The sequence below is a fragment of the Melanerpes formicivorus genome, unplaced genomic scaffold (genome assembly GCF_026170545.1).
Source record: "Melanerpes formicivorus ecotype bairdi unplaced genomic scaffold, bMelFor1.0.p_v2 SCAF_4, whole genome shotgun sequence".
Classification (NCBI taxonomy): domain Eukaryota; kingdom Metazoa; phylum Chordata; class Aves; order Piciformes; family Picidae; genus Melanerpes; species Melanerpes formicivorus.
In genome coordinates, this window is record NW_027142356.1 from 18,645,224 (window position 1) to 18,654,441 (window position 9,218).

The window sequence follows — 9,218 nt, forward strand, 5'->3', positions numbered from 1 at the left end:
GCCTTCATTCTCTCTCCAGTCTTGGCTGTTGATCTCAGTTGTTTTTCTTATCTAGTTAATGCTAGTGTTTGATTCTCATCCCAGCTCCAGTTGTCTTAGTTGCACTTTTCTTTAATCTTATTGTGGGACTCCTTGCTCTCATTTTCAGTTGTGCAGGGTTGGGATTTTTTGTTGGTTTATTTTCACTCTCTTTTTCTTAAGCCTTCTCATGTGATTTAATTTCTAGCTACATTGACATTCACCTTCTTGTTCTTTATTCCAGGTATGCACCACAGGTCTTGCACCTTGATTTTATTTCCCAGTTACACAGTTACCCTGGCTCTAGCTTTTACACTGCTTGTCTGTAGACCCTCCATCTACATCTTTCCTTTCTGTTACTTCTCAAGCCCACTTTCCTTATTATTATTATTTCATTGTTTCAAAATTCATCCACCATTCCCGTTGCTTATATCTCCTAATCACATCCCACATTTTTTCTCAAGAGTTTTTGTGCCAACTTTACCAATCTGCAAGATTAGCTCTTCCCCATCTCATCAGGTAAGACAACCTTCCTGTGGGTACCACTGAGGCCCATTAAGCATGAGATCATCACCTCTTCTCAACTAAGTTCCAGATTGAAGCAAGACACAGCTCAAGATGATCACATAAAAATATCATTGCAGGTAAGACACTCGAGAGCTGCTAAAACTGTGTGTTTTCAGGGCTGACTGTGGTGATGTTTAAGTCCATAGCAGCACTAAAGGAAAAAACTCTTTAGATACAAGCTGATACTTTTCACTGTTCTATTCTCCTCAAGATTTAACTACATTTCCTACAGGCTGAGCATACTGAAGCCTTTCCAAAAATACTGCTTTGTAATTAGGAGCAAAACCCATATATTTAATTTTTAAATACTTGGATATTCTAAAAAAAGGTTGAAGAACAATAAATTAAAATTAAAAATCAGCTTGCAGGAGATAACTATGGAAAATGCCATATCAAATCTTTACAATGAAGTAAAGCTATAACAGTGTAAGGGAATTTTCATATTAGCTATCCAATCAGACTGTTGTTTATAACGTCACATGTGTCACACCCTCTCTTTTGGATACTCTAAAAACTGCAGGAGAGCATAAAACTCCATTGAGAACACATACTCATGTTAAAACAAGTAATCAAGCAGCAACAACAACAAAATCAATGGTGCACTACTTAAATTAGAAACTCTTGTGTGTTTGCTCAGCATCCCTGATCCTCATCAAGCAATAAATCAATTTGTAGTAGCTGTGGACAGCTATTTAAACACAGGCCCAGCCAGAAGAGCTTAACTGTTAAAGCAATGTTCCAAGTAGAAGGTATAGCAGGTTAGTATAAAAGGTCATATTAAATATTCACTTTTCTGAAAACAGCTGCATTCCAAGTATTAGGAGGCATCCTGCCCTCTTCTTAATTAAAAAACAAAGTCTATGAGCTTTGAGCTTAGCTTGCAGTTCTTCAGAAGACAGAGTCTGCCAGATGAGAAACTGACATCTAAATGTTTACCAACTTGGTTTTGTTTAGTTTATTGTCTAGCATAAAAACAAACAAATAAACAAATCCACAAATGAAAGTAATAATAATAATAAAAAAAAAAACCAAACTAAAACCAACCCAGCAAAAAGCTGTTTATTTTGAAGTTTATAGTTTATTTTTACAAGTTAGTAAAGCATTCAGTATTCAACTCAAGTTTCTAAGAGCCTGCTCCTTGTCAAAGTTGACAACAAACTTGCATTTCACTTGCACAGGAATTGAGCTTGATCTGCTTACCTGTCATTCTAGACATTAGTAGCTGGTGAACATAGTTTCTTTGGCAATTACTTGATAATGTAAGTTTAATAAACTATAACCATGATATTACTATCTCTAAACCATCCTTCATCTATAAACAACTGTTGCTGTTAGACTGAGAAGTAACATTTATTATTAGACTGACTAGGTATTCAGAGTTAATCTTACCCTCCAAGTCTTCAGCATACTGCCAACATAGCTGGGAGTCAGTGGCTGATTTTTGACAGACAAAAGCCTCTAATGATCCTGGTCTTGAGTGAATGCTGGGCATTTTGTTCTTCCCTTCATTACTAGAAGATGAAGAAATTCAGCACCCTCAGGATTTACTGTTTTGACCCATACACTGCTCAAATGTAAAACCTCTGGTTTAGTTTACACTGTAATTCATAACTTATGATAACCTCTCTGGCATTTACCCAGAAAACATGGAACACTGATACTAGAAGCAAGGAATAAAAGCAAATGGAGGAACCCTGTCCTAATTGCTTTTTTCTACACAGTCACAATGTATTATTCAAACTCCAGATCAGTGAAAATAAGTAAGATCCATCACCAACTTCCAGAATGAAGAATGGCAATTTTCTTATAGAATTATTAGCCTTGGTTTATTTGTAGTAATATTTACATATTACATGGTAGAGAGCTTTTACCCCTTTGAACATTGTCTAACCTATATCATTAATATAGATAGCAACCCACTGAATTTTACAGTGCACCTATAAAAATCCCCCCCTTATACCTGAAGTGGCTTAGCTAATACATTTTCCTAATCTTCAGTAGCATAACACCATCAATTACTACAGCAAAATTAATTTAAATGCATTCACAATATCCTTCTCTCTCAAAAATTATTTCTACTGTGCTTATTATCACTTCTTCTCTACTACAACAGAAAATTTTCCTAGACTATGCTGCAGAAGCTTCTTCTAAAAGAAGGAACTAATGCACCATGCCGCAATAATTAACCTCTCTCTGGAGGATTCAGGAATTATATTGTATCTTAAAGACAGATGCTCTTTCACTCACCAAGGTGATAGTTTTGTGCAAGCACCAGTCAATATTTCTTGTAAATAGTATGTATTTTACAGTAATGACACATATATACAGAATATACATATACGTTACAATTTGAGCTCAACTTACAGCCATTTTGGTAGTTTTTCTTCAGCACATTTAAAGCAATAAGCCCTTGTAATTCATCTTTTGCTCCCTTTCATCAAAGCCTTACAATTTGCAATACTAAATATGCCACAGATGACTAACTAGAGATAGTTATTGGCAATTGCGTGCACACAGACATGTACACACACAAGCACAATATGAAGGACACAAGCTAAAATTACACAAGAAAACAGAACCACCATTTACATAGAATTTTAATTCTTCCAAGAAAAGGATGAAAGAGGTTCTGGACAACACTTACAATGCATAGATTTTGTGTTGCATATAACACAGAGTTCAGACTCACTGCAGAAGCAATATAGATTTTTGTGCACATGCTGCAGATCTAAGGAGTCAGATTCACAATACACACTCCAGGCATCTAGGTTTGGGTTTCCTATGTGCTGGCAAGAGCACCCATTTCAGATGAGGCATTGAAGCCTCTGGTTCATGAGTACAGGCATAAAATATTGCACATATGAACAACTCAGAATCTTCAAGTATGAATCAAGGTCTATGTTTGTTTATTATTGTGTAGAACTGCCACAATCAGTAAGGGGTATGTATGTACATATGCATTTTATTTGTTAAAAAATTGCCCTTACCACATAAAAACTGTACTTAATTCCCAAAGTCTGAAAAAAATCCTAAGTAAGTCTACTATAACACAATTTGTATCCATGTGGATCCTCATTTTCAGCAAGTGACATTAATAGTGGTTTTCAGGACAGGCGTTGCACATAAATGCAACACAGCATATTATCTAAATCTTTGCACTAGAAAAATTTGTAACATAAACCCTAAAAATCTGCACAAAATACTAACAATGAAACAGTCAGAAATCTTCCTGGTTTAAAAATTAATTGTACTGAAGTGATAGCTGATGAATTCTAAATGATTCAAATAGTTGTCAGTTTGTGAAAAGCTCCTCTAATACTAGCCCTTTCTAAGCCTGTTTTGTTTCTTTTTTTCCTCTCTGCATGTGTACTTAGAACATGGTGAATGCCATTACTTTGCCACTCAACTCTCTTTAGAAATTGATAGTCTGTTCATTTTTATTCTTATCTTTGTAAGACATTATTTCAGTTGGTGTCAGATGTCAAATTATTTATTGAATACAGTTTTTGATATTTCAGTTGGCTCAGAATAAGGCTGCTGGATGTATCTGTAATGAGTTCCCTACTACTGTCCAAATTCCATTTACTCTAATGAGCAGATCAGTTTGCCAGTTGTCTCCACCAGTAAATTTGTATCTTTTGTTGTTATCACGTCTTACATTTCTTTTTCTAACTTCCATCTTCACTGTCACCACAGTAACAGAATCTTTGTTTGTTTGCAAAATAAAGACATAGGAACATGCCTGAGGTTTGGGTTAAAAACTAGTGGCAAACTGGATGAGAAATCTCTCTTCTGAAACCCAACCAGTGATTATATTTTAGTATCAGGACTTTCCCAAGGGATATTGTTGATGTAGCCTACATTTTTTATGTAGTCCTTCAGCTAGTGTAGACATAATTAAATTAATTATGTGTTAGAGAAGAGCTGAAACACCAGTAGCAGCTCAAGGACTTCACTGTAACAAGAGACTGGTACTTATAAATAACATTTATTATTTATTTTCAATTGTGAGCATTTAGTGAGCATAATACAGAAAACACTGCCTGGCCCAGTCTCCAGTTAATATCCAGACTAAGCTCTGTAGCAAAAATACTGTCACCTGTACCAGCATTCGGCCTTTCTGACTTCTCACCTGACATACGTAATAATTACCTGATGCTACCCTCCCAGGCTCAAGCCTCCTGTCCCAGCAAACCTCATTTATAGCAACCCCAGCCGCCAGGAGGAAGGGCAGCACATGGCCCCGCAATGGCGGGATTTGCGTGTGTCCCCCAGGATCACACTCAGGCTACAGGCGATGGCGCCGCCAGCTCGCAGAGGCCTACAGCCCCGCCGGCCCGCCGGCGGGGTGCCGTTCTGTGGCATCCTGCGACCCCTAGTGAGAGCCAACGGCGGGAGGGCGGGCAGCCCTAATGGTCTGTCTCCGGCGGACACCGGCCGTGCCCAGGTCACGGGCAACACACCTCAGGGGATCTTTGTGCCCCCCCATTAACCGCTGAATCGCTGCTCAGAAAACATAATGAGTTGCGTTGAAACAATGTGGTGATTGTGTTGCAGCTTCACAACAAGCTGCTGTTTATACAAACTCCGGGCAAGGGAGGGAGAGGTGAGCAACAGAATCCATCTTCTACACATTGAAAAACAACAACAAGAAGAAACCCAAATAAACAAACAAAAACACCACAAAACCCCCCCAGATTTCCAGCTACCCTGCAGTCATCTCGTCTGCTTAAGGAGAATGTAGCATGTAAGGCTTAAGCCTTTGCAAGTAACAAGGATCAGTATGGAAAAAGTTTTTGTTTGCCTTCTGGTGTTAGGAAAACATTGGCGAGAAGTTAGTCTCAAAACATTTGAAACTGCAAGCTAAGCTGTTTTGCTGTTCTCATCATGTTTAGATCCACCAGAACAATACAGTATAAAAAAATGATTGATTCTGTTCTAAAGACATTTATGAATTAAATGCTGAAAATATAAACATGCAATTATTCACACACACAAGGAAAAGAAATTTCTTCCCTTAGTTAAGTTCCCTCAATTAAGACCAATCTGATATTTATATGCATTCATTAGAACGCGCATTTGCATATACACATATATCAAACTAGTTTATGCTCTTGGACACAGCATACACACACTTAGGGCCACAGTTACAGTTTGAAAGGGAGAAGTCTGCTGTTTTCATTCCTAAAATTTATTAATAAAGCATGCAAACAATTCTATCTAATACTAAAAATAAACATGCCAGAATTTTTATGGTGTGATTGTCCAATACAAATTAAAATACACACTAACCGGTCCAAATAATTCACTTTAACAATGGAAATAGCTTGACAATATGACATCAAAATAATTGACTTGCCTTTAATGAACAGTATTGCCTTCTAATTTGTAGCTCTCTATGATTAAAAAAAAAACAACCCTAAACTCAAAGGCAAACTTTCTAGTCATTCAGTCTTCTGAGTTTCTGTTTGCTTACAAGTTGAGTTGGGTCCAAGCCATACGTAGAAATAAAACTGAAAAATTCAAAGATCTTCAGCACTTCAGACATGGAAGCCTACTTTGAACTTTCTCAATTTTATTTGAGAGTTAGAATTCTCCTAGAAATCTGCATAAAGGGAATACAGATGTTGGACAAGCCTGCAATTGCCATCTCTCATTTTTCCAAAGTTTCTTGTAAATGGCTGAGGCCCTACTATCCCTTGATCGCTTTGCTAAACCATAATTTAAGCAAGGTACTGTCAAGCCTGCAAATTGCCTCTGAGAAAATTACTAGTGCAGAGAATTCATCATTAGCTATATTTTTTTCTGTGTATTTGAAACATCTATCTTATGCTTTGAAGGTAAGAAGGACTTTACCTTTCTGTACCAGTGATGACTATCACATAACCATAACAGTACACTGGCAAACAAATACTCAATAAAACAGCTGTCTCTTGTACGCATTCTCTCCTCAATATGTTAGGCTAATTTTTCTTTAACTTTACTGCAGGTATGTCAAATCATTATGAAACAGAAGGTTTTGTAGACCCATTTGGCTGAGCACAGAAGCTGCAAACCCCAGTAATACTAATATAATCCTATTATATTACAGGGAGGGAGGGAAAGGGAAACAGCCCACAAGCAGTAAATTTGGTTCTGTGCAGTAATGTGCACCATGTTTATGGCTTGGTTCATGGCTATTGGGTCCTCCACAGCTGTACAAATCAATTTGTAAAAGAAATTATGCAACTGGGAGTGTACATTACCAAAAGTAAATTACATAACTTTTAAAGCATATGGTTTATATTCAGAGTTTGATCTGATTCATCAAGGATTGGCCTAAGGAGAAGATAAAGATTTATTTTTCTTAACAGTTATAAGAGCTTGCTTTAAATAATTTGCTCTTTTACCAAATAACTCTGGACATTCCCACAGAAAATGCAAATTCTAAGTTGATATTTACATACATTCTCTGTAGGTGTCAGCATTGCTTTGTATTGTTCTAGAGAACTGTATTTTTTTTTCTTCAGAAAGAAGTACAAACTTCTAATTTTCCAGTGAAAAAAACCTTTTCCTGCTGCCTGTTCATCTTTAATACCCATTTCAGACTAAGAGATTTAATACTATATGGTATAGGTGCAACTAAATGTACAGAAAAAGCCTATATTGGTTTTCGATGCACCTGTTTTCAGTGTTAAAACTTTTTTAATTCCATTCCAGTTATTTTCTGTATAAATATTATCCTTATTGATGGAAACAAAAGGTTCATGCAACATTTACCATTTCTCAAATGTTACAAGGTTCAACAAGTCAAGGATGCTAAGCAAATTGTGAATCTACCTGTGGAAAGTCCACATACTGTACTGGACTGTCAGTTCATATAATTTTCTAAGTGGAATTCTCAAAGAGCCACCATAGGGCAAATATTAATACTTTAATTCATAAACTTAAAAATACAAAATAAAAGTATATCACTGATATCTATTGATACATTATTGAGATGTATTATCCATGCAGAAGGGAACTGTAGTATACTAGAACTGAGTGACCTTGAGAGCCAAAGTATTAGTTACTGGATGAAAGTCAATTGTCCACAGAGCAAGATCATAAATAAAGGTCATAATAAGAAGAATTCTTTGTTGTATCTCAAGCAAAAAGAGTGATGGAAGAGAGATGCAGATTAAATAGTCAAACAACATTATTTTTCACAGAATCACAGAATCACCAAGGTTGGAAGAGACCTCAAAGATCATCATGTTCAACCTGTCATGACAGACCTCATGACTAAACCATGGCCACGTCCAATCCTCTCTTGAACACCTCCAGGGATGGTGACTCCACCACCACCCTGGGCAGCCTATTCCAATGGCTAATGACTCTCTCAGTGAAGAACATTCTCCTCACCTCGAGCCTAAACTTCCCCTGGTGCTGCTTGAGACTGTGTCCTCTTGTTCTGGTGCTGGTTGTCTGGGAGAAGAGACCAACCCCCTCCTGGTTACAACCACCCTTCAGGCAGTTGTAGACAGCAACTCTGCTTGTCAGTGGAGGCCAGTGATAAGCAGAGTCCCTCAGGGATCAGTCCTGGGTCCAGTCTTGTTCCACATCTTTGTCAGTGACATCGACAGTGGCATTGAGCGCACCTTCAGCAAGTTTGATGATGACACCAAGCTGTGTGGTGCAGCAGACATGCTGGAGGGAAGGGAGGCCATCCAGAGGGACCTTGACAGGCTGGAGAGGTGGGCACAAGCCAGCCTCATGAGGTTCAACAAGACCAAGTGCAGGGTCCTGCGTGTGGGTCGAGGCAATCCCAGGCACAGATACAGGCTGGGCAGTGACTGGCTGGAAAGCAGCCCTGAGGAGAGAGACTTGGGGGTGCTGGTGGACGAGAAGCTCAACATGAGCTCTCAATGTGCACTTGCAGCCCAGAAAGCCAATCAGATCCTGGGCTGCATCAGGAGAAGTGTGGCCAGCAGGGCAAGGGAGGTGATTCTCCCCCTCTACTCAGCTCTGGTGAGACCTCACCTTGGGTACTGTGTCCAGTTCTGGAGCCCCTATTGCAAGAGGAATATGGACATGCTGGAACGTGATGATCAGAGGGCTGGAGCACCTCTCCTATGAGGACAGACTGAAGAAGTTGGGGCTGTTCAGTCTGGAGAAAAGAAGGCTCCGAGGTGACCTAATTGTGGCCTTCCAGTATCTGAAGGGGGCCTACAGGAAGGCTGGGGAAGGACTTCTCAGGATCTCAGGTAGTGATAGAACTAGGGGGAATGGAATGAAGCTGGAGGTAGGGAGATTCAGACTGGACGTGAGGAAGAAGTTCTTCTCTGTGAGAGTGGTGAAGCCCTGGAATGGGTTGTCCAGCAGGGTGGTTGAGGCCCCATCCCTGGAGGTGTTTAAGACCAGGCTGGACGAGGCTCTGGCCAGCCTGATTTAGTGTGAGGTGTCCCTGCCCATGGCATGGGGGTTGGAACTAGATGATCCTTGTGGTCCCTTCCAACCCTGATTGATTCTATGATTCAATAAGGCCTCCCCTGAGCCTCCTCTTCTCCAGGCTAGACAATCCCAGCTCCTGTACCCATGAAAGAATAATAATCCAAGCACCTATGAGGCAAGATGTTTCCAGTAAAAAAGAGCAACTATTGATGATATTATTA